Source organism: Melozone crissalis, unplaced genomic scaffold (genome assembly GCF_028551555.1).
Source record: "Melozone crissalis strain CALT ecotype California unplaced genomic scaffold, PUWL_Pcris_2 ptg000016l_1, whole genome shotgun sequence".
Lineage (NCBI taxonomy): Eukaryota > Metazoa > Chordata > Aves > Passeriformes > Passerellidae > Melozone > Melozone crissalis.
In genome coordinates this window covers 50,459,492-50,483,207 of record NW_026535794.1, presented here as the reverse complement: position 1 = coordinate 50,483,207, position 23,716 = coordinate 50,459,492, and the positions used below count along the sequence as shown (strand labels likewise).

At 41.5% G+C, this 23,716-nt stretch overlaps 1 protein-coding gene across 2 annotated transcripts in view; it reads left to right on the top strand.

Annotated features, from left to right (window-relative positions):
• The first annotated feature begins 9,620 nt into the window (after window positions 1–9,620).
• Window positions 9,621–23,716, top strand: part of CUL1 (cullin 1) — a 52,306-nt gene continuing 38,210 nt past the window's right edge. For both annotated transcript variants that reach the window (XM_054273927.1, XM_054273926.1), the window contains exon 1: window positions 9,621–9,671. The gene's annotated coding sequence lies outside the window, so the exon portion shown is untranslated. The remainder of the gene's footprint in view (window positions 9,672–23,716) is intronic.

The following is a 23,716-nucleotide window of genomic DNA, read 5'->3' as shown; positions in this document are numbered from 1 at the left end:
ACATATTTTCACCAGCTGCCCTGCTTGAGTACATAAAAGCTTTGTTCAGAAGCTTCTGCCCTGCTTGAGGACATAGAGGTTTGTGGTGGAGCTTGACTCCAGTGATGCATCAACTGCTACCAGACATTGACCAATGACATTGATGTTAAATATTTGGCAAAACCAAAATTATTCACAAGGAAAACTAAGTCATACTTAACATTTTATTCACTTATGTGTTCTAAAGCATGGTAAATACTCTTAGAAAATCCATTGGACACATTTCTTGAACATGGCAAATACAAAAATAAACCACCAAAACCCTGAGCAGAAAACCCAGCACATGTAATCTGGGTAATTATTAGTCCCAGCTTATCAAGTCACCTTACACAGAATGGAAACAAAAGGATCAGTATCAAATTTACTGTAAGAACAGAGGAAAAATGTCTGAAGTCCAGCAGCTGGTCTGTGTTTGGCCTGTAACTCTACAGCTTGTGAACTGTGTGTACTGTGAGGGTGTACAAAGCACCTGCATGATTTACTGACTTTGATGTCATTAGAATTATTTCCAATGTTTTCATATGTTGTCCCCCAGGGATTAGTTGCCTTGGGAATCACTGGTATTATTTACCATTATTTTCCTTACTGACATAGCATGATCTTGACTGATAGCCTTAACTGGTGCAGAGGTGGGGGTAGTGTACTTTCTGACCATCAGTCTCACACTCTGATGTAACAAAATTGCCACGATATTACAGATAAGTAATCCTTCCCAAGCATATTGCCAAGCTTGTGTTAAAAGGTCAACATCTATGCTATTTTGTGTCTTCAGCAGAAAAAATAAAGCTAACAGGAGTTAAAAACTGACCTGCATAGTGCTGAGGGGTGTGTGGAGTGGCATAACACTTACCCTGGATACGGCATCCGAGCCCAAACACTACAAGTAGCCCTTGACAAAGCATTTTGTTTTGTTGTCTTGCTATTTTGTATAACTGAAGTCCATGAGGCTCATACAGACAGGTGCAGTCATAATAATCATCATCATCATCATTATTATTATTATTATGTGGGAATACCTTGTTTCCAGAAACCAAAATACAAAACCAGAGGAAAATGAGCACATTTTCAGCTTTTGGGGATTTTTTTGTGTGTTTATTTCTAATGGGGGTAGATGTGTTTTGGTAATGACTCTAAGTAGATGGCATTCTAAACTGTCCCAGATTTTAATCAAGTTTAGTGCTATCACAATTTCTATGATAAATTTCAAGGAGTGGAGGCATTGTTGACTGTAATTATTGCTCAAGTGTACTTACAATGGCTTTTTGGAGCACTAGGTTTTTTCCCATACTAATACTACTATTATTCATTTTATGTAGTCTTTTGTTTAGCAACAAGATAACAGCATTTATTATCCAGAGAAGTGGGCTAATTTTGCAATGATATGCACAAAATCCTCTGTATATTGTTGAATTAAAAAAGCAAACATAATGACAAATAACTAAGAGCATCAGTCATAAACAACACAATGTACTTGGCTTATTTTGCAGCAGCAATTTTAATTCCTTCAAAATTGACTTGTAATTTACCATTTTAAGAAAAAATGTACATCATCTGTTACTATCTGGATTTTGTGTACTTCACTCTGAAAAAAAACAATAGAATTAGGATAAAACACTACTTGCTGTACTGAGTTTAAGTCTACCACTTTCTTGCAATGATGTGAAGGTAGTTGCTATTAGCCAGCAGAATGGGTCTTCAAGCTATAAAGATTCATCAGGTTTTTCTCAGACTTCTAAGGCACATTTAAGGCATTTTGGCAGCTCTCATTAGGCAAATCACTAAAATCTGTCTGATCTAGACAAGAATCACATAAACTATTTTTGGACATTTAGTGATTATATTACCTCAATAAAGCAAATTAATTCAAGGTTTTGACTTTACTGAACCTTTAAAGTCTAGAGACCAAGTCCCTGTGGTCAGGAGGCCATCCCTGCCCTTGGAGGCCATGCATTGTGTACAGCTGCAAGGCATACCTGTAAATTCATCTGGACATCCAGACTATTTAAAGAAAGGAATTTATACCATGGCTATAAATGAGTTCTCACCAGGGCTTTACACAATCCACATCTTTCCTATGGAAAGGCGTGGAGCACTTCAGAAATCTCTTCTGCTTTTGTTATAGAAGGGGTTTAGAAATAGTTTGGTGCTCATTAACATGTGTATATGTCTAGTTTGGGAGTTTACCTGTTGTATTACTACTGCTGATCTCATATGCAACACACTTCACTGATTGCTGCTTAATTTCATGTTGTTGACAGATCAGTAAAGCACTCAGATCCCATTTGCCTTAAGTCATGTGGGCTGAACAGGTTTTCCCTGCAACACTCAAGGAAAACAAATAACCAACTCAGTTGTGTAGATCAGTTTAAAACACCTCAGATAAATCTCATTGAAGGAAAGGGTCCTGTACAGAGGGTACAGATTGTGACTTTGAGACTACATCAGCCCAGCAAGTTTTCTCACACCCTTGGAATGCATAAGGACTGTTGGTCTCTCCTCCATAAGGTTTATTTCTTGAGTGGTCTATGAGGGAAAAGGGATAGCCAGCCAGTGTGTAACTGAAGATGTTGGTGTAAGCTACTGAAGATGGATGGATTCCTATCTGAAACGAGGAAACACTTGTGTCTGTCTGAACAAACTGTTCTTTTAGGCAAAACACCATTATTCACATTGAAAACAGCAGCAGAAAATGCTACTGCCTCTGCCCACTCCAGGTACAAAACAAGCATAACGATCTCTTAGAAACAAGCAGGAAGAAAAGATGCAGGCACACAAGCACACATCTACACCTGTGCCTGTACCTATCCCTCCAGTGAGTTCCTGAGCTGGTGCAAACAAACCTCACACTCCAGCAGCACTGGTGAGTCAATGGAGGGCCTGTGCTGAGGATCAGTTGGAGACAGCAGAGCTGCATCCAGGCAAAGCTGGAGGAAGCTGCAGCAGCAGCTCTTGCAAGAGCTGTTGATAAGCAAAGGCAGCAAACAGAAGCCATGAAGGAGCAGCTGGTTTCCAATTCCTGAGAGGTCCTGAATTGGTACTGAAAGGGAAGGGTCAACCCTAGAAGTAAAGGCTCAAGAAATAGTAACCCCCCTTGCTGGGAGAAGAGCCAGGCCATGGGGGAAAAGAGGCAAAGGACTGAAATCTCTGTGTTAGAGAAATACATTGCATGTTCAGTAAAGGGAAGCACTGCTGAGTTTTGCAGTGCCAGGTGAAGGACCGGTGTCCTCTGGCACTGGCTGATATGTCTGTTCATGAACTTCACTGTCAGTCCCACAGCAAGGGTCTTTTCATGAAAAGAGCAATCTCCAAAGCCTGTAAAACCCCAGGAGGTGCTGGAGCTCCTGCCACCATCACAGGTACCCACAGACCCACAACACAAATATCAAAAGCAGGGACTTGCAGAGATTTCTGTGGCAAAGGTGACATTTCAGACACCTTTTCAGGTATCATCTGATTTCCTGACCACACAAATCACCTGTCTCCTTACCATTCCTGCCAACATTCATCTTACATTGATGCCATGCCCTGACACGTACAGATAACACATTAACTTACTACAAATCGTTCTCTTAGGAATTGTTTCAGAATCAGAATGTTAAGGAATTGCAAGGAACCTTAAAAACCATCTACTCCCAACCCCATTGCCATAGGTAGGGACAATTGCCACAAGACCAGGTTGCTCCAGGCCTTATCCAACCTGGCCTTGAACACTGCCAGGGTTGAGACATGCACAAATCTCCCTAGGCAACCCAGCACCTCATCACCCTGAAAGTAAAGAACGTTTTCCTAATACCTCACGCAAAGTTCCCTCTTGCAATCTGTACCCATATATTTAATATATTACAAGTCACTAGGTTTACCTGTCAAGCTAGTGAGAAGTTAGCATACAAATATTTTCTCCACCTATTTTCTTACTAAAAACCCCTACAAGACCTAAATCATAAGACTTAAACACATAAACTCTGAAGTATCATGGCACTGAAGGAAAAATCAGAAACTGGTCAGTATTTAAATACACTATGAAAAATCTCCTGCCATGCTCCTTACTAGACCTTCCTGCTTTTAGGAATTCTGTGTACAGAGGTTAGACCCAATGCTGATCAGAGAGAATCTAAATACCCTACAAGAGAATGTGTCCTGTGAAGCATCTCAGTGGGCTCAAACCAAGGAGAGTGAGCCTTGGAAGGTCTGAAGTTTCAGCCTGAGGAAGAATGCAGTAAGGATAAACTCTTGCTTTGAATTTGCTGAGTGTGAAAAGCTGAGCTGTGGCTTGCTCCTGTGACACTGCTCTTCCTTGTTCTCCCTCCCTCAGGTAAAAATATAGTGAGAGTGAGAAACAAGTTAAGCCCAAAGAGCAGTGCTTCTCTATGAAAAATGTTCATACAGAACACCAATTTCCTTCATTACACATGCTGTGTCTGTGGACAACTGCCTGTTCATCATCACAAAATATCAAATAACTACAGAAAACAAACAAAAGGAATATTAGCTTTACTAAATATCAATGAAACAGAGTTCTGCTACATTAGCAGCAGATTAGCTGCTACTCAAAACTTAAAAAAGAAAAAAAAAGAAGCATAACCAAGGTTGTCTTTCAGTCTGTAAAAACTCCTACAAAGAAAGAGCTTTAACGAGTTAAACCAATGCCAAGTCTTGGATCTCAGGCCCAAGAGAAATCTTCAGCCCAATGAAGGACAGGATGGAAAAAGAAAAGGCAGTGGATCAGTGCATTATTTGCCACAGTAGATAGCAGAGGCATTAGTAGGACACTATTTTTAATTAAAGCTTGTAGTCTAGAAATTGCTGTAAATAAAAAAACAAGACAACAACAACAACAACAACAAAAACCTAAGCAACCAACCAACAAAACTACCATCATCTTTCTATTATGAATTCCCAGAGCACATGTGTGCCTTTAGATGTATGAACAAATACTCTCCGTTTTGGAATTTAAATATCCTGAAGTTGAGAACAAGGTGACTATTTGCTCACCTTCTGCCCAAAGAGACATTAATATTCTTTGCTCTGAATGGGCAATGATGCTTCACTTCTTGTGATCCTATTGAGCATAATATCTCCACATCCCAATTTGAGGTCAGAACTGTTGGAAGTGATTAGGCCAAAGTGCTCACGGGAGCAAAATATGGTTGTAGCTTCTTTCTAACTCAACTTGTCTTTCCTCTGTTTGTCTTCTCTGCTCTAATGCTGGAATTCAGACTGCTGTAAACCCCTAAAAAAATCAATCATCCAGGTGACAGACATGTCAGAGAAGAGAAAAAAACAGAAGGCTTGAGGAGAGCTGGTCGTGTGCCCTCTATACACACATTTGTACACACATTGTGTTGTTCCTGCTGGTGATACAACCAGAGTGCTTGACAACAAAAACATTGACCTGTGCTTATAAAAGGAGCGGATTAACCAAAGGTTGCCATGTTTGTGAACGCTCCTAGGCTGCCTTGTTATTCCATACAGGAGCCTGGCACTACCTTTCTGACACATGCAGGGACTGGCCTTTGTGAAGAACAATTTGATCTCTGCAAAATGTTTTCCACCTTCCCACAAAGGTTCACAGCACAAGAAGCAGCAGAGCAGTAGAATATCATCTGTCATTCACAGATTCTTTTGGGCACCTTTGAATTTGGAAGTACAGAAGACATCTCTTCTCAGTTACTTTATACAAATGTGCATGACAGACTGAGCCCAAGACTGATTTACAAGCAATCATGGAAAATCCTGAAACTCAAATTTTCTACTCAACAAAAAAGCTGAAGAAATTGGTAGTGTGCTCATATAGTGTACAGAACTATATATCCCTTTCCCAAACATGTTGTTTTTTATTTCCTGTATCTTAGTTTGCAACCCTTTCAAGAAACAGTAAGAGGAAAAACATGCCTGCAGCCTCTCACTAGCTCCAAAACAGAGGCTGTCAGAGCTAGGGGAGCACACTGGGCTCAACTCAAAACCAGGAATGAAGCATTTAAATGGGGAACTACCACTTAGGAGCTTAGCCAAACATTCTTTACCAAAACACCAAGGAAAACAAATCTGCCAGAAAAAGCAAGAGATGTTCAGTACAGCCAGGAAACCTTTACCAAATCTGGTTGTCATCTATCCTGCCTATACCAAGCCTGTCCTCCTGGCTGCATGGAGGGGGTGATATAATTAATTACTGTTTTCAGACCATCACTGCACATGATAGCAGGGAAAGTATCCCCCCAAATCAGCTCAGACTCCTGACAGTAATAATAAACTAGCAGCTGCTGCCACTCTGTGTCTTTGAATGACTCAGGCTTTTCTTCTTTGCTGAGGGAGCTACCTACTTAAACTGACAGCAAACATTGTCAGGATAATTTTCTTGCTTAGTGTATGCTGATTCACTGCTGATGCAACAAGTGTGAGACCTGCAAGTTATTTGGAAAACAGGCCCCTCTCAGCAGCACTGCAAATTCATTTTAGTACAAAAAAAAAAGACTTCTCTCATGAAGTCTTTCTTTGAAATTCTGGCTGCCTCAGTCTCTAGGGGAAACTTCTCTCCTTTCACGCAAAGTACATAAATTCCATTGGACAATTTAAAATGCATGAGCCATTCTGCTATGAGTAATTTGGTAACAGGTATTTTGGCATTCAATTCCCTGCATTCAGCTCCCTTTTCTCTCTGTGATCACTTACCCTGCTGTTGGAATTCTTTCAATGGATGTATGAAGGAGCCATGTTATGCATCATGTCCAAATTGTCTAGTGAAGCTTTTTTGATGGCCTACCTTTTCAGAGTGTCAACTCAGCTACCACTACCATGAATAAAATCAGAGAACTGTGCCTTGCCTCTATAAAGTGAGCACAAATCATAATGCAGCCCTGGGGAAAAAGATAAACAAATTTTGATACTCCAAACTGTCAAAACTCAGGCTTGTACTGCAGTTAATCACAAGCCTAAAAAAAAATACAGTTTAGTGCAAGATGGTGCCAATTCAGGTCTTCCTTCTCCCCTTAGTTTGTTCCCTTCCTGTCATTTCTCTTTCAGTTTTCTTGCTATCTATAGCTCTAGTGTCCCCTTGTTTTAGGCTTTAAAACAATGATGCCTTTACCTCTTGCAAAGACAATTGCTGTAAAATACAGTACCAAAACATAGCTTTCCAAGACTGAAAAATCAGTTCTTATTTTTCTTGATCAGACCACCCTCCTTTGGATTTGGTTCCTGTCCCCCACAGACTATTCTGTTTGCCCTCACTGTCCCAGTGTTGAGCACACCATGCAGAACTAGCCACGCTGACGCCAACTCACACAAACTGTCCTCTACTACAACTCATGTATGTCAGCAAACCAAAAATTTAGTCATGCCCAGGAATGGTATTTGCAAAGTACACCTACATAAGCAAAATGTAAGCGTCATGATGCCACCCAGCTGACTGAGACAGTGTCCCTGCTACACATTAAACCAGTTCCTCAGACAGTGCTCCTTAGTCAGCACTGTCTCATTGGAAGAGCTTTGTCACTGCCTTTGCTTGTGTCCACTTCAGTAGGCTGGGCCATGGGAAAGCATTATTACACAGGGAAATAATTTTTCCAGCACCAACATGACTAAGGAGCATTAGCTTTGAGAAGGCAAATTTTCAGAAAAGGCGAACAGCAGGTAGAACCAGAATGCAAGTGAAGCATTTTGCAAAGAAAAGAAATCTTCTGCTTCTTCCTATTGCTTCCCCATTTCTCTTTCCTTTCCCAGGAAGATCTTCTGTTTCTTCCTATTGCTTCCCCATTTCTCCTTCCTTTCACATGAAGCTACTGAATTTCACAGGTTTAACTCTTGATACTAGTATAATGGATAAGTACATTCACATTCTTTGGTTGACTTTTTTTTCTTCACAACACTGCTCCAGCAATATAATTCCAGTCTTCAGGAATTAAAAGACAGAAGTGACTCCAAAATACTTTTCTGAAACCTGTCCTAATTTCGGTATTATTTTGTATCATCAATTTCTTACTCTTAGAAAGAAAAAATAACTGCCCCACTTCCAATCCACATATAAGTGATGCAAATTTGCTAGGAGGTTTATGTTTTATTATCAAACATTAAAGTTATCTAGTAGGCAGCTCTGCTTTAACTTGTTTGCAGATTACAAACAGGTCCATGTAACTCCGTATCCCTCAATAAATCAGACCAAATACCATCACACATCTTCCAAGCAGCTCTCAGCTGAAGAATGTCATTTCCTTTCTTTCAATTTCTACCTTCGTCTTCTCTCTGCAGTGTTGTTTCCAAGTTGTCTTCTTACTACTCTGAAAGTCACAGAAAGATTTCTATGCTCTTACAAAAGCCACACTTTAATCAAAGTTTTCAAGACAATGTTCATGCACTTAGAGGCAATGATTCCTGATGTGAGTAAGTCAGAGGAGCTTCGCAGTTTGGTTAAACACTCACTTGACAAAGACACACTGTTAACTCACAACTGTACCATCCATTTGGGCTCCCAGACTTGGTGTGGTGCCATTCACTGTGTCCAGGACACTTTAGAAACCTGCGTTTCTCATAAATACAGAAGCAGCTGCTTAGCTATGGATGGAGGAAAGTCTTACCATGTCTAATGTCATCCTGAAACACATGGAATGTTAAGGGTTTGGAATGGACCTAAAAGATCATCTAGTCTCAACACCCCCTGACATGTGCAGGGACACTTCCCTGGCCTTAAACACTGGGGCATCCACAACCTCCCTGGACAACTTACTCCCTTGTTCCAGCACCTCACCATGCTCACAGTAAAGAACTTCTTCCAAATATCTAACTTAAAATTGCCTAGTTGAATTTGTATCTAATTACTCTGTGTCTTATCACTACAGTTCCTGACAAAGAGCCCCTCTCCAGCTTTCCTCTAGGATTCTTCAGATACTGGAAGGTTGCTGAGGTCTCCACACGACCTCCTCTTCTCCAGGCTGAACAGCCGCAGCTTTCTCAGCCAGTGTTCATGGGGCAGGTGTTCCAGTCCTTTTATCAGCTTCGAGGCCTCCTTTCAGCTTGCTCCAACAGCTGCATGTCCTTCTGATGTTGGGGACACCACAACTGTACACCGCACTCCAGCTGGGGTCTCATCAAAGAGTACAGGGCCAGAATTACCTCCCTCGCCCTGCCGGCCCATTTCTGCTTTTGATGCAGCCCAGGTTCGATTGGCTTTTTGGCTTGCGAGCGCACACCTGCCGGCTCACGTTGAGTTTTTCATCAACCATCACTCCCAAGTCTTTCAGCTTATCCTTCAGCTCTTCTGGCACTGGACTAACTTGGGGAGGGGTCGGAGCAACGACCCCTCGGGCAGGGCAGGGCAGGGCAGGGCAGGGCAGGGCAGGGCCTGGCAGCCAAGGAGATGGCGGCCAGCCGGCCGGCCTCTCCCGCCGAGGGGCTCATGCGGGCGGGGAGGCTCCGCCGGAGGCCGAGGCCGAGGCCCAGCCCCACCGGGGCCTGCCGGCGCGGGCAGCCGCAGCCCCGGTTCCCCGCCCGCCGTGAGCCGGGGCGGGGCGGCTGCGAGGGGCGGCGCCTCCGCGATCCCCGGGCCGCGCCGGGGGGAGGCGGCGGCGGCGGATCCGGGCCCGGCGGAGGCGGAAGGGGCGGGCGGACGTGGCCCTGACTCTGCGGGACGCGCGATGCTGGTGAGTGCAGGGAGGCCGCGGCGTTGTGTCGCAGCGAGGCCTGGCCCGGCCCGGCCAGGCCCGGCAGGACGCGAAGGCGGCGGCGCGGGGCCCGGCACTGAGTCACGCCGCGGGGAACGGGGGAAGGGGCGGTCGGGCCCGGCCCGCCCGCCCGCCTTTCTTCTCCCGGGCGCGCTGCCGGCCCCGGAGCGCGGGGGCGGCGGTGGTGGCTGCCCGGCCCGCTCGTGGATCCGGCCCCGGAGCCGCGGGCCGGGCCGGAGCGGGGAGGCCGCGAGCTGCGCACTCGGAACGCTTCGCCCCCGTCGGGGTGCGGGAGCGCCCCGCTGGCTGCCCGGGCCCGCAGGATCTGCCCGGCCGCCGGGGGGCTGCCCGCTCCCTCCCTTCGTCCCCGTCCTTCCCCCGTGACCGCGGCCCCCGCATGGCCAGGGCGCCTCGGTGGCTGCCCCAGCCTTTCCGTCCCGCCCCGGCGGCTCTCAGACCTCGGGCCCGTCCTCCCGCAGCCCTCGCTGTGCCCCCCTCGGCCCCGGGACTGCCTACCCCAGCCATCCCAGGCCCTGCTCCTCCCACGCCTCTGCCCTCTTTTTTCCCTGTGAGCTTTTGTCCGTAACCTCACCGGGCACTGTTCTGGGGAGTTCACCTGCACTCTGTCCTCCCTGTCCTTTCCTGTGCTGCTTCGTTTCACCCTGTTCATGCCAGCAATCCCCAGAGCCCTAGTGATACTCAGGTCTGTCTAGGAGCTTTTTGGTTGTACCTAGAGACATTCCCTAGTGCTCTCAGTACCAATGTGGCTGGGGGATTTTTGCCATAGTTCATCTCGGTCAACTTCTCTAGGTTTCTCTTGCTCTCACGGAGTGTGCGCCAGGCTTCCCCTTGTTGCCACCTACTGTTGTGGCCTTAGCAGAGAAGGTGCCCCCGTAACCTTTTGTTTGTCTGTTTGTGTACTTATTGTCTCCATCCAGGTGACTAGTCTTGCAATTTTTGTTTCAAATAACCAGCTCATTTGTTTCCCAGTAACTTTGCCAATGCAAGCTAAGTGTGTCCTGATTGGAATCCTTTCCTCATCCTTCTTGTTTCCTTTTGAAGTTATATTCCAGCACTGTCATTACCCCTCTGTTACCTTTCCCCTTCCAGTTTTCTTCTGCCCAGTAACCATTTCCTTCTTCATGTTTTTTTTCCCTTCTGATCTTACTTTCCTGTCATTAAAACCTTCTTTGTGATCTCACCTAATACTCTTTTTTTTCTTTGCCCATACTCCTTTTCTCTGTAGATTCATATGCTGTCTCCCCCACTTCGTATTTAAATCCTGTAGCTATGCCTTTGAGGAGAAAGGAATTTTACCCTAGGTTATCTGAATACTTGTGTTCTGGTTTCAGCTGGCATAGAGTTAAACACTGAAAGGACGGAGATTAATTACTTGTTTTACCTTATTTTGTTTTGATTTTTTACTGACTTCTTCAGCAACTTTTCCCTTGGTATATGTGTTCATATATAATCACGTACCTCAGCCCTAGTACAGACACATGCCCTGATGCTACTCAGGGAGCAAAAATTCTCTATTGGAAATCCTTTTGGCAGGACTGGGAGGAATAGTCCATGGGGCCAGACATATCTGGTGGCTACATAGCTTGAATTAGGCTAAATAATGTTTGTAATACCATATTGTGAATTAGTGCTTAGTTGAAATGGAGTGTATTTGGGATGCCTCCTCTTTGGGGAAGTAGCAAGATACTATGCAGATACCACAGTACATAGTTTTTACTCACAGTGAACTGCTGTAATGTTGTATGTTGATGATTACGTGTCTGTGTGGCATCAGCACTTTGTGTTTCTGATGGTGACTTGACTAGAAAGAAGTCTTTTCCATCTGCTCTGTAGCTTCTTGTTTTCAGTATTTGTTGTCCAAGTATTCTTCTTATTTTGTGTCTGTCTTAGTTGCTTTGGTTCTTAAGATTGGTTGCATTTCAAAGTCACCTCATGACCACGTTTGAGGTGCAGTTTCAGCACTGGACACACTTGCCCCATGAAGGCATGGTGAGCATATTTGATCTCAGGATTAATTTGTGCACCTGACTCAGAATCCCAGTTCAGTGCCTTGCATTAACAACGTCTCTGGAGGAAACTTTCCATTGCTTATCCAGGGATCACATAGAAAATAGTCTTAGGTTGGTCACCTAAATTAAGCATGTGTGTTTGGCTGACAAAGCAGTGGTGGTGGTTTAGCAAATTGATTCTTCTTCCACCTTGCTCCTTTGTATGCTGGTTTGAACTGGCATTAAAACTTGGGCCTGTTGCTCAAACCATTGACATGAGAAAATCACATTGCTTTATTGCTTTATTAAATAACCTAAATTCATTTAAGATAAATGGATGCACACCCTCATTTGGATACTGCTTTGAGGGTGCCTCTTTTTTGATTTAGCTTATTTGTAGTCTGGGTGCAAGCTCTTGGATTTTAGATGTATTATTATGAAAACAATAGTGAATCCTTAGAGAAAGTTCTCAGGTACTCAGCTTAAGAAGTATTATCCTACAACTTGTGTGTTAACATCTCGGAGTACTGCTTTTCATCTGTTGTGGTTCTTAGATAGTGCCTAGTTTTGTGTAGTTACAATTATTTCATTTGGGCCTAACTTAATGATGAGTCATATCCCAGATGCCAGTGGTTGCATGGATTGGAAATACCTGGAATCTTTTGGAATCTTTTCTCTTGCCACGGAAGTTTGATTTTTTTTTTTTAGTTAATCAAAATTCTAGTGAATTAAACAGCTGTAAAGATGCTCCTCTTGCACTTACACCACTCTCAACATAAAAAATTTGTATTATGAGCTTGAAGTGAGGAATTTCCTAGTGAGAGGTCAGTGTGTTACCAACTCTGCTGTTGTACTTCCTGTGCTATCCAACAGGCATCAGAAGGAAAACAGGGCAGATGTCCCACTTGGATGGGATATCAGGAGGATGTGCACAGGCAGTCATAGCACCCTGCAGCTTGGTGCAGTCTTCCCGTTGCACAGACCTGGAAGAAAGAAGAGTATGGAAAATTTGGCCTTGGAAGTTCTGCATGTGCTTTAGGAATGCATGATCTCATTTTAAATAGAATACTTAGGTGCTAGCATGTTTTTTAGGTAAGAGTACACTAATAGGAAAGTTTTAGTTAACTGTATTTTTCAAGCTTATCTCCATGTAAAAAGTGGTTGCTGGAACCAGCATTTAGAGGTCTGGTTACAAATTATAATCTATTCGGCATGCAAACTTAAACAGCTATTTTTTTGGTTTGTTCTGGAGACCATCGAGTTTCCCTTGCTTGATAAAGGAGAATTTTCAGTAAGAAAATATAATTATTGGAAAAATTACAGAGACATGTTGAGCTTGTCCACATGAGTAACTTGCTGTTTTATTGTAGGAGTTGTAGGTTTTTCAGTAGAAGAACCGCTAGAACAGGAACAGATTGGCTGTTCATGTTTCTACAGTGCTGCAGTCCAGACCTGTTACAGACATGACTAAATGACTTGGTAATAAAATTGCTCTGAGCTGATGTGCCCTGCTATAGTGCTGTAACTTGTAGCCTTTAATGTAACCACAGATTTAAACACTCCTTGTGTTATCCCAGCTTCTGGAAAGAGCACTGCTTTAGGAAATTATCTGTGTCCCAGTGGGTAGTTCTCTGTCAGTTTTCTCTTTACCCACAGAACCTCTGATGTCACAAGAGAGAACCTCTTCCTGTTGCTGCCTTACCTTTTCTTATAAATGATACAAGTCAAATACATGTTTTTTTAACTGAACCAAACATTGATTACATTCCACTTTATTTAATGTAGTGTTTTTCAACTCCTTCTTTAACTATGAACCTTAGAAAAATTAATGAAGGCTACTGTGAAAATAGAAAAACAGTCATTTCATTTTTCACTTCAAGGAATGGGTGTAGAGTCATATGTAAATTTTTGCCAGAGTTGGTGTCTCTTTCTCTCCAAAATTTCACTGCTTTCTTTGCCAGAAGTATCCTGAACTTGTAAAAAGAAGCAGGTGATTCTCACTCTCTGTTCTGTTCTCTGATGGCTCTTACCTGGGGCACTGCATCCAGCTCTGTGGCATCCAGCACAAGAAAGACCTGCAGTTATTGGAGCAGATCCAGGGAGGGCCTCAGAAGTGATCAGTGATGGAACACCTCTCCTATAGCTGAGAGAGTTGGGGTTGTTCAGCCTGGAGAAGAGAAGGTTCCAGGGTGATCTTATTGAGGCTTTCATTCAGTGTGTAAAGAAGGGGGATTATGAGGAAGATGGAGAGAGACTTTATACAAAGGCCTGTAGTGGCAGGACAAAGGACATAAATTTTAAATGGAAAGAGGATGGATTTAAATTGGTTATAAAGAAGGAATTCATTACTTCGGTGGGTGGTGAGGCATTGAAACAGGTTAACCAGAGAAGTTGTGTGTGTAGCTCCATTTCTAGCAGTGTTCAAGGCCAGGCTGGATGGCTCTTTGAGCATCCTGATCTAGTGCAAGATGTTTGTCTGTGGCAGAGGGGTGGTTACTAGGTGATGTTTAAAGGTGCCTTTCAACCCAAACCGTTTCATGGTTCTTGAATAAGCAGTGGAACTTCAATGTGATGTTCTTCCAAAATCTAAGGGAAAAAATTTATATTATCTCCTTTTCTTCCCCTTTGGATTGTTCTGGTTTTGGAATCAAAAGGTTCCCTGCTTTAGTTTGGTCTAGTGAAAACAAGGCATTGCTTGACAGCAGGACTAAGAATAAAGGATTAAGAAAATACCTTTTCTCTGACATCTTTGTAGTTATGCACTAGATGTGAATATCAGTTCAATACCATTGACTTCTGTTTTTCTTTAAATTAGGAGTAACTAATGTTGATATAAAATTCTGCTCTGTCTTTGGATTTCATTAGATTTGCTCTAGTTTGTGTTGCTGTATGTTTCAAGCTTGGTGTTACTGAGCAGAAGAAATGGATTTACATGTAGGATGGTGAGGATCATGGTGATGGAAAGTTTCTGCAGTGCAGAGAGCTCCTCACTCTGCTCTGATAATGTACTTATCTTTTGAAGACAGGCCCATGCTTCTCCTATTTTATTGGAGACTGGTGGCTTTGCTACTGGGACCCGGATGTATTTGATTCATTAATATACACAGTAGAAAAAAAGTGAAGTTTTAAAATTTGAAGCAGGGAGGTACAAAATGTTGGGTTATTAGTAAGGCATTTTCAGCCATAATTTAAATCAGAGACTTCTTGTATTTTTAATATGCAATTGATGTAACTTGGCTTTTTGTTCCTCTGTGTTTCAGGTTGGACAATATCTTAATGTGGATGAGAGTTCAGAACTAAGGCTGGTGGTGTGACCTTAGTTCACCCTGTTTTGCTCTGTAATTTAAACTTAATTTCATATGTAAATTTGCAAGCTCCTCTAGTCTCACTGGGGGTGGATACTGTCACTTGGAAGTTTTATCTAAAGTTTAGTGGACTGAATTAAGGGAAAAAAGAGAATTTTAGAAAATAGTTTATAGTTTGTTAGCTCTTAGTCTTTTCATCTTGCTTTTCATGGTAATCATTTCATGGGCAAATGCTCTGCTTGCTTCTGGGTAGCCAAAGGATGAACTTTTCACTGTACAACTGAAAATGCTTTTTTAGAATGTTTGCTTTTTTTAAAGAAAACAGACTGTTCTCTTACTCTTTTTTTCAGAGATAACTTTGAAGAAGTTTTGTTGTTTCTGAAAATGTGCCTATACTAGGATGCTGTCACTAATAGGAGTTGTATAAAATCAAAGTTTATATCCCTAAGTAGTTCAGTTGATTTTGTTAGATTCTATTGCAGGCTTAGCTTTAAAACTTAATGGTGCAAGCTTAATCAAAAAGGAGGAGGATTTAAATGTAGGTGTTAGGGATGTGTGGCAATTTTAACTTTTACAAAATTAAGTTAAATTGCTTCACTTCTATACCAAGGGTGCCTGTTGCAGTCATTAGAGATCAAAACTGATTAATAATTTGCTGAAATGATACTAAATTTAAACAGAACTAACTTTTTGTGAGGTATAAATTCTTTACTGTAAGTTAAGGCTGCTAGCATTCAGACTTTGTAGTTGAACCAGAAGAGAATTACATACAAATCCCTTTCTAGATTTTAATGAGAAAGCTCTCATTCTTTTTTCATTGACTGTATTTAGGCATCTGGAATGAAATATATGAGAGGTGTGCTGTTCATTGCCAGCAGTGTTAGCAGCATTACACCACAGTAGGAATCAAGATCACTGGCACATATATCCATGCACTTAACGTAAACATGATGTAAAAGGAAAATAAGAAAATAAAGAGGGAGCGGCTTTCACAGGTCGTGATTTTGTCACATGCAGGAAATGAATGCAAGTAACTGCAATATCACTTGATTTATCTATTATTTGTCACTTCAGAATGAAACATTAGTATGAAGGTGATTATAGGAGGAAACTCCTCAGTATTTAAGCTGTACTCTTGTAGTACATTCAAATGTCTGAAAATATCAGATTGTTTGCAAGATTAATCAGTGTGACCGTCATCTTTATTTATAAATTGAAGTGGCAAACTGTATTGCCTTGATCAATTGAGCTCTTACACAAATAACAAGAGGAAAGAAGTTGTAAAATTAGCAGGCTGTTGGGAAGAGATTCCAGCCAGAATTGGTTTTTGCTTGTTAGCAATATGTTAATGGTTTTTTTAAAGTTATTGGTAAGAGCTGCTGCCTTCCAAGAGCATGGAAAAACTGTGGAAATATTATTGCAGGTGAAAATTCCTGTTTGTGTCTTTAACAGGGCAGTGTGAAAGTATGTTGTGGTGCATTGAGTTCTGCTATAATTTTGGGGGATTTGTGTTAGAGTTCAGAGGCTTGCCCCTGGATGTTCTGGTGGAGGGCATGCTGTGTCTGAAGCAGACTGTAAGACAACGCTGTTTTCTTAGTGGAGATCAGTAGGATTATGATGTTTTAACTTATTAAGTTGGATTTAGTTGAAGTTTTGATGTCTGGTAAGGTCTTTTGGGAAAACAGTTATGAGTAAGAATTGTCCTTGCAGGATCATTAAGGTCTCTGAACTGGCCCAAGGTATTTCAGTGTTTCCAGCCCTTCTGTGTTTTTTCTCTCTGAGTTGCATTGGATTTAACTCTTTGCTGCTGTTGTTTTGTTTTTGTGGCTTTTTGCGGTGGTGTTTGGTTGGGGTTTTTTTTGTGGGGTTTTTTTGGGGTTTTTTTCCCCCTTTCTAAGGAAACAGGGTATATTACTCTGTCTTCTGCTTGGAACATGGGGTATCTAGCAAATTTCATGGCTTTTCCTCCCTCATTTTCCTTTTCTACATTTTCCTGACTGAATCAAGATGTGCATCTTCATGTGCATTGTCCTTCATTATTTATGTTTATTTCGGTTTCATTGGGCTTTGGTTAGTCTATTGCTTTCTTGTTTGTTTTGGTTTTTTGTTTGGGTTTATGCAGGTTGTATCATATATATGATTAAAACCAGAGAGAAAGTGGGAATATTCAAGGCTCTTTTTCTTATGGTGGTGGTTTTACCCTGGTTGCTTGCCAGGTATCCACCAAAGTCCCTCCATCACTCCCCTCAAGTAGACAGAGGAGGAAAAATACAATGAAAGGCTCATGGGTTGAGATAAGGACAGGGACATATCTCTCATTGATTACTATCATGGGCAAAACAAACTGGTCTTGGGCAAATCAATTGAATTTATTATTAATTAAAATCAGAGCAAGTTAATGAAAAGTAAAACAAATTTTTAAGAGACCTTCCCCCCACTTGTCTGTCCTCCTCCCCACCAGCAGCACAGGGAGGCAGGGGCCGAGATATGGTGAGTTCACCACAGGCTGTTTCTACCACTGCACAGGGAGAAGAGTCGTTCCCCTGCTCTGACATGGGGTCTTCCCATGGGGGTCAGTTCTCCATAAACCTATCTTGCATCAGTCCTTCTTGTGGGCTGCGGCTCTTCATGGACTGCTTTGATGTGGGTCTCTTTCCACAGGGTGCCGTCCTTCAGGCACAGCCTGCTCCAGCATGAGTTCCTCACAGGGTCTTAAGTCCTGCTAGGAGACCTGCTCCAGCATGGGATTCCCATGAGCTCACAGCCTCCTTTCAGGCATCCACCCTCTCTGACGTGGATCTCCTCCATGGGCTGCAGGTGGAAATTTGCACCCCTGTGGTCTGTGAGCGGGTCTCTGCATCCCTGTGGTCCTCCATGGGCTGCAGGGGCACGGCTGTTTGACCATGGTCTTCACAGGCTGCAGGGCAATCTCCGCTCTGGTGCCTCATCCTCCATTGACCTTGGTGTCTGCAGGGTTTGTCTCACATAGTCTCATTCCTCTCTTCTCTGAGTCTGCAATTACATCTGTGCAATAATTTATTTTCCTTCTTAATATGTACTCACAGAGATGTTACTGCCATCCCTGGTTGGCACAGCCTTGGCCAGTGCTAGATCCATCCTGGAGCTGGCTGACATTGGCTCTCTTGGACTTGGGGGGAGCTACAGCCAGCTTGTTACAGAAGTCACCCCTGTAGCACCACCTGCCACTACCAAAACCTGCCACACAAACCCACTACACTTCTGTAAAACTTTCTTCCTTCTCTTCAGTGCACCCATATCTTGACTTGATTTTTTTTTTGTTCTTTTCCTAGTCTGCAGCATTCCTTTTTCCAAGATGTAAAACTGAGTGTTTGAAGAAGCTATGAAGCACATTAACTGTTCAGTTAAAAAATACTGCAGGGTCTGTGTCCTGGTTTTGACACAGGAATATGCAAGACCTTAGGTTAGAAAGGACGTTCAGTTTAGGAGCAGTCTGCAAACTTTCTACGTAAGGATTATTTCATCAACAGCAAAGTGAACTCTCTCTGAAGATGGCCAACCAAAACTTGAAATATTTTACCTATGTAGTACTTAAGGATGTAGTCCCTTGCACTGTTTTCCAAATTGATGTTGATGCGGTGAAACAACCATAAAACCTATTGTTTGTGGGATTCTAAATATTGACCAGAGTTTACTTTGGCTAGAGTTGCAGAAGGGAGAGTTGGCTTGGGTAGAATAAATATGGCAGCAAACCTTATTGAGTCTAGATCTACTCTTTGTTCATGAGGCAGCATGTATATGTTAGAGTATGGTGTGGCTTGTTCGGGTTTTTTTGTATTAGCTGTGGCATTATTGTAGGGAGATACCTGTCAAACGCTGCTGGGATTGTTTGTTCAAGGAAGACAAAGGTAAAGCTGTAAGGAAGAAATAAAGACTATTAAAGAGCTGGTAAAAGAATAGGCAAAGAGAAAAAGTGGCACACTCCAAGTTTCTTGGTTTTATTCTGATGAATAGTTATTGATATTTTAGAAAAATCCTTGTGTTCAGGCATACAGATAAACCACATGAGTTAAAAAGGCTTTTAGTGAAGACAGTAATGGATAATTTAAGTAAATTAGGAAAGTGTGAAAACTGCAGTTCCAAGTTGCTTACATATATTGTGTTTAAATTTGAACATAAAATTGAATTTTAGAGTTTTTCTAGCTGTGAAGAACATGTCCAGGCTTTGTTTTATTTGTTCAGCTGGCAACTGTATCATTGGCACATGAAGTAATGTAGGAGTGTATTAATTACAGTGCTTTAGATATCATTGATCAGAGCTGTAAAACACAGAGGAGGGGGCGTGGGGAGAACATTGGAGCCCAAAATGAAGTCATCATTAGGGAGATACAGGATTAACCACCCAAAATTTACACCAAATTTACACAACTTGGTCTTAAATTACTGCCAAATTACACACTCTTGCTGCTGCATTTTTTTTTTAAGTGCTATACAGAACTTTTTACCACCCAAAGACAAGTTTTGGAAGGGATGAGTGCATGCATGCATCTCTGTTTTTTCTCGTAATGAACTGAATTTAACTTCCTTGAAAATGAGATGAGCGAAAGCTTTTCACACTACATGTAGCTCAGTGTTTCATAATAATACAGAGGAACTGAACATTGTAATTTTTGTCATTTATCTATTAAATATCTTTGTTGAAAAGGGAGAAAAAATTCTAGTATTTCTCTTCTGGTATTGATTTTTAGAATAACCATTTTTTACAATAGTGTCATTTTGTGGGGGCACAGTGAAAATGTCTGCTATAGGCAAATTCTCCAGATGTTGATTAATTACACATTTGTAGCATGTGAAGTGCTAAGGACATTATCCTTGTTCCTAGTCTTGCTTTAAGAATTGTGTCATGTGAAGTGCATAAATTGTCTACCTAGCTCATAGCCTTTATATTTAGTGGCCTAAAATAATTCTGGACAGAAATGGGAGTGCTATATAATGTTGCATGCAGGACTATGGCTCAACTAAGCAATGTTACAGTGTAGAGCTTGTAATGCTAACACATCAGCTGAAGTCAAGATACTTCAAAAACCTTCAGCATTATGAAATTTCTAAACTTATTTTTAGTGATATTCGTTCCACCATAGCTTATTAGTGAAACTTGCTTCTCTTCCCAAATGGGTTTGGGTGTAGTGTGATTAACTCTGGTCACTTAAACTCATGCTGCTAGACATCCTCATACATGAAGTTAAACAGATAAAATAAGTCTAGAGGTTGTGCCTCTTTATTGCATCTTTAAAACAGTGTTATCTGGGCTCTTGCATCAGCTGGGAAACCTTGTTCTGAACCTCTGAGTTCTTACTGTGCAAGAAGCTGACAAGTTCAAATTCTATCTGTAATTACTGAAGTAAACTATCTTGAAGTATGTAATTTAGAAATAAGGGGTTGTGGGAGAACAACAGGTGATGCACAGGCCTTGGGGCTGTAAAGCTGAAAGTTGTGTTGTGTTAGGATGTAAAAATCAGGTGTTTACTCCAGCAGATGGCTTGGGATGCTGAAAAGTGGTAGGATCCATTACATTTTTTAGATAAAAGATGGGTTAACTTTCACATTTTCCTGAAGGCCTCTTCCAGCATGCACATTATTTTCCAAAGAGGTGGGATATCTAAAAAAGACTATTATTAGATTATCAATAAAAACAAGCCCGGTATTTTCTAATGCAGTGTGTTTCTTTGCATATCATGTTTATCTATCATGATATGTGTCCCTAAGTAATGAAAAAGTGGGAGTAACATTTAAGTCCTTCAAGGCTGTTTTAAAGTTTTGGCAAAAGTGTTACCTCTTTTGTTTGGACTGTTTTAATTGCAGTACTTGAGTGCAGGGTTGAAAGATTGGTTGGCATTGAACACTATCATCCTGCTGCATCAAATTGTGCATATGTTGTCTGGAAACTGTAGGGGTGATATTGCTCATGCAAATATAGCTGCTCCTGAAGCTATAATGAAGTTTGGGTTCTCTGGTCCAAAGCTGCAGAGTGGATGTTGCAACTCAGGCACCTGATTTTATCCTTGAAGCAGGTCAGCAGCAAGTCTGATCTGTTAGGGCAGAAAGCTCAGTGATGGTCAGTTCAAGACCAGCTTGTGCACAGTCCTGCCAAGAGCACTTTGCAAGGGAGAGACCTCACTGATTTAAAGGTCATGACTTAATGGTGAGGTTTGAATTCAGGCAGTGCAGTCTGGGCACTGAGAAATCTGCCTTAGGAGCTCTTTCTCCCTCTTTGTAGCAATTGGGATGTTGGGTGGAGAGATGCAGTATAACTGCTGTGGACTTGATTTGACCTTTCAGAATTGTTGGCCTAGGAAAGGGTTTTTGTGTGTGAATCAAATAATAGCACTTTTCACATGAAATAGAATATCAAATGTTTGTGTGTAATAACAACTGTGCCAAGTAACAAAGCCTTGTGTTACCCCTGCTCTTCCTATAAATTTAATACCATAGTTTAGTTTAACCACTAAGTATGGATAGTTCTTTTCATAAATATGCGATTGAAATTCTATTCTTGTTAAAGTAATATATTAATAATCACCTTTCTATTTTTTTTGCACATAAATAAATCTGGAAGAAATTGATAGTGGCTTATATAATTATTAATCTATTGCTCTATTTTCTGATTAATGTTAAGTAGTAATTAACTGGAAGAAGTAAATTGTTTGAGTCTAGGAAGTTAGCAAAATGCTACTGTCATTCTGTATCCATGTGTTTACTTGCAAAATTCAAATTGAATGCCAACCAGAGGATAGTGAGGTAGTGTCAATTGTGGTGGAATTATGACATATAAATAATATTTTTATATAGTGGACTGCATGTGAAAAAAAGCCCAAAAGTGTTCTTTTTCATAGCATTTTTAATAGCTACATCCTGACTTAAATACAGAGGTTTCCTTTAGGGGAAAGGGAGGGTGAATGAGGAACACCTTGAGTTGAAAAGATTCTGGGAATAGGTAGTACTCATAGATGCACCAGGGTACATAAAACTAGGAGATGTTTAGTTAGAGAGGAGAGTTAAATATTTCCATCGTCATAGAAGGGGAAACTCAACATCTGCTGGCTATGCTTTCTGCTAGCTAGCAAGGCGTTGGCCTTTTGTCAGAAGCTCTTATACAAGCAATTAAGTATTTTGTGTTAAGTACACCAAAATGTGTATTGGCAGATTAATAAGCAAGTGACAGTCAGTTCATTCTCACACGTACGGCAGTTTTTGTGGCCTTAGAGATTCAGAACCATGTCTCCTTTAGTAACAGATCTAAGAAATCAAAGTGTTTCTGCTCTCCTGGATTGTAGACATGGAATTCATTTTCTTGCTTTTATTGCAATGCTGACTTAGGATCACAGTCCAAGTCTGTGGGTGTGTAACATACACAGAATATTTCCCTCAGTGGAGGTGAATGGCCACTCGTGGACCTTTGTTCTTCCTGGCTTTTGTTGCTCAGTCCTGAAAGTCCATCGTCAGTAGTACTGCAGCAGGTTTGGTTTCCAGAAATTAAAGAAGTTAAATACAAGCAAGGTATGATCTAGATTACACTGCAGCATTATGATGCATGATTGTTGTATGCCTTTAATAACTAGCTTGCTGTGATTAGAGAAACAGAAAATGGCAGGGTTGAATTTTAGGTGTGTGTTTTCTAAGATGTATATTGATTGAATTCTTGCTTTTCCATCTAATCCTCTGAGTAACTGTTTCCCCTGTAAAAAATAAATCTAGCCACATAATCAGTTGTATGTCAGATTAAAATGAGACAGTACTTGTTGCTGAGACTCACATAATAAAAATACTTCTCGGTGGTTTTACTTGGATTTGGAGATTGAAATGTGTATGGGTAATGGGAAAGCAAAGGACTGTGAGGATAGGTAATCTCTGTGTTACTGTAGTAAGACAGTCACTGACTGAAAAAAATGAAAAAATGCCTCCATCTCAGTTGGTCTTTTTAGGGTTCAGGAGAAAAGGCAGAAGAGAACTTCAGATAACTGGGTGGAAGTCAGGGAGGGTATAACAGAATACTTAATTTTCAAAACTCAGCAAAGCCTGGAGTGGAACATGGAATAGCCTAGAAGTGGCTGTGACAAAGCACCTATGACATAACTGTAGAATATATTTTATTTTCTGCTGCTCAGAGACTAAGAACAAATAATAGGGTTTATTTGATCTCAGCCTGTATTTTCTTGAAATTATGGAAGGGTTCATATGGATGACAGATTTATCATAAAGTTGTATTGTCTGTAGAAAAATGGAAAGCCATAATGTTTCACTATGGTTTGAGTATTCCAGTCAGTGAGCTCTAGGGTGCAGAATGACAGAGTGGTTTGGGCTGGAAGGAATCATCTAGTCTAGTCTCCTTATCTTGGGCAGAGACACCATCCATTAGATCAGATTGCTCAAAGCTCCTTTCTACATGGCCTTAAACACCAGGCATCCAACAGCTTTACTGGGCAGCTTGTTCCAATGTCTCACCACCACCCTCACAGTTAAGAATTTCCTCCTTATATCCACTCTGAATCTACCTTCTTTTAATTTAAAACCATTGACCCTTCTGTAACTAGAGTTACCAGTAAAAAGTCTTTCTCCGTCTTTCTTACAGGCTCCCTGTATGAATGGGAAGACTCCAGTAAGATTAAGTTGGTCCTTAGCACATCTCTCTTATTTGTGGGCTGATTTTTGACATTGTCATTTTCTGATATTC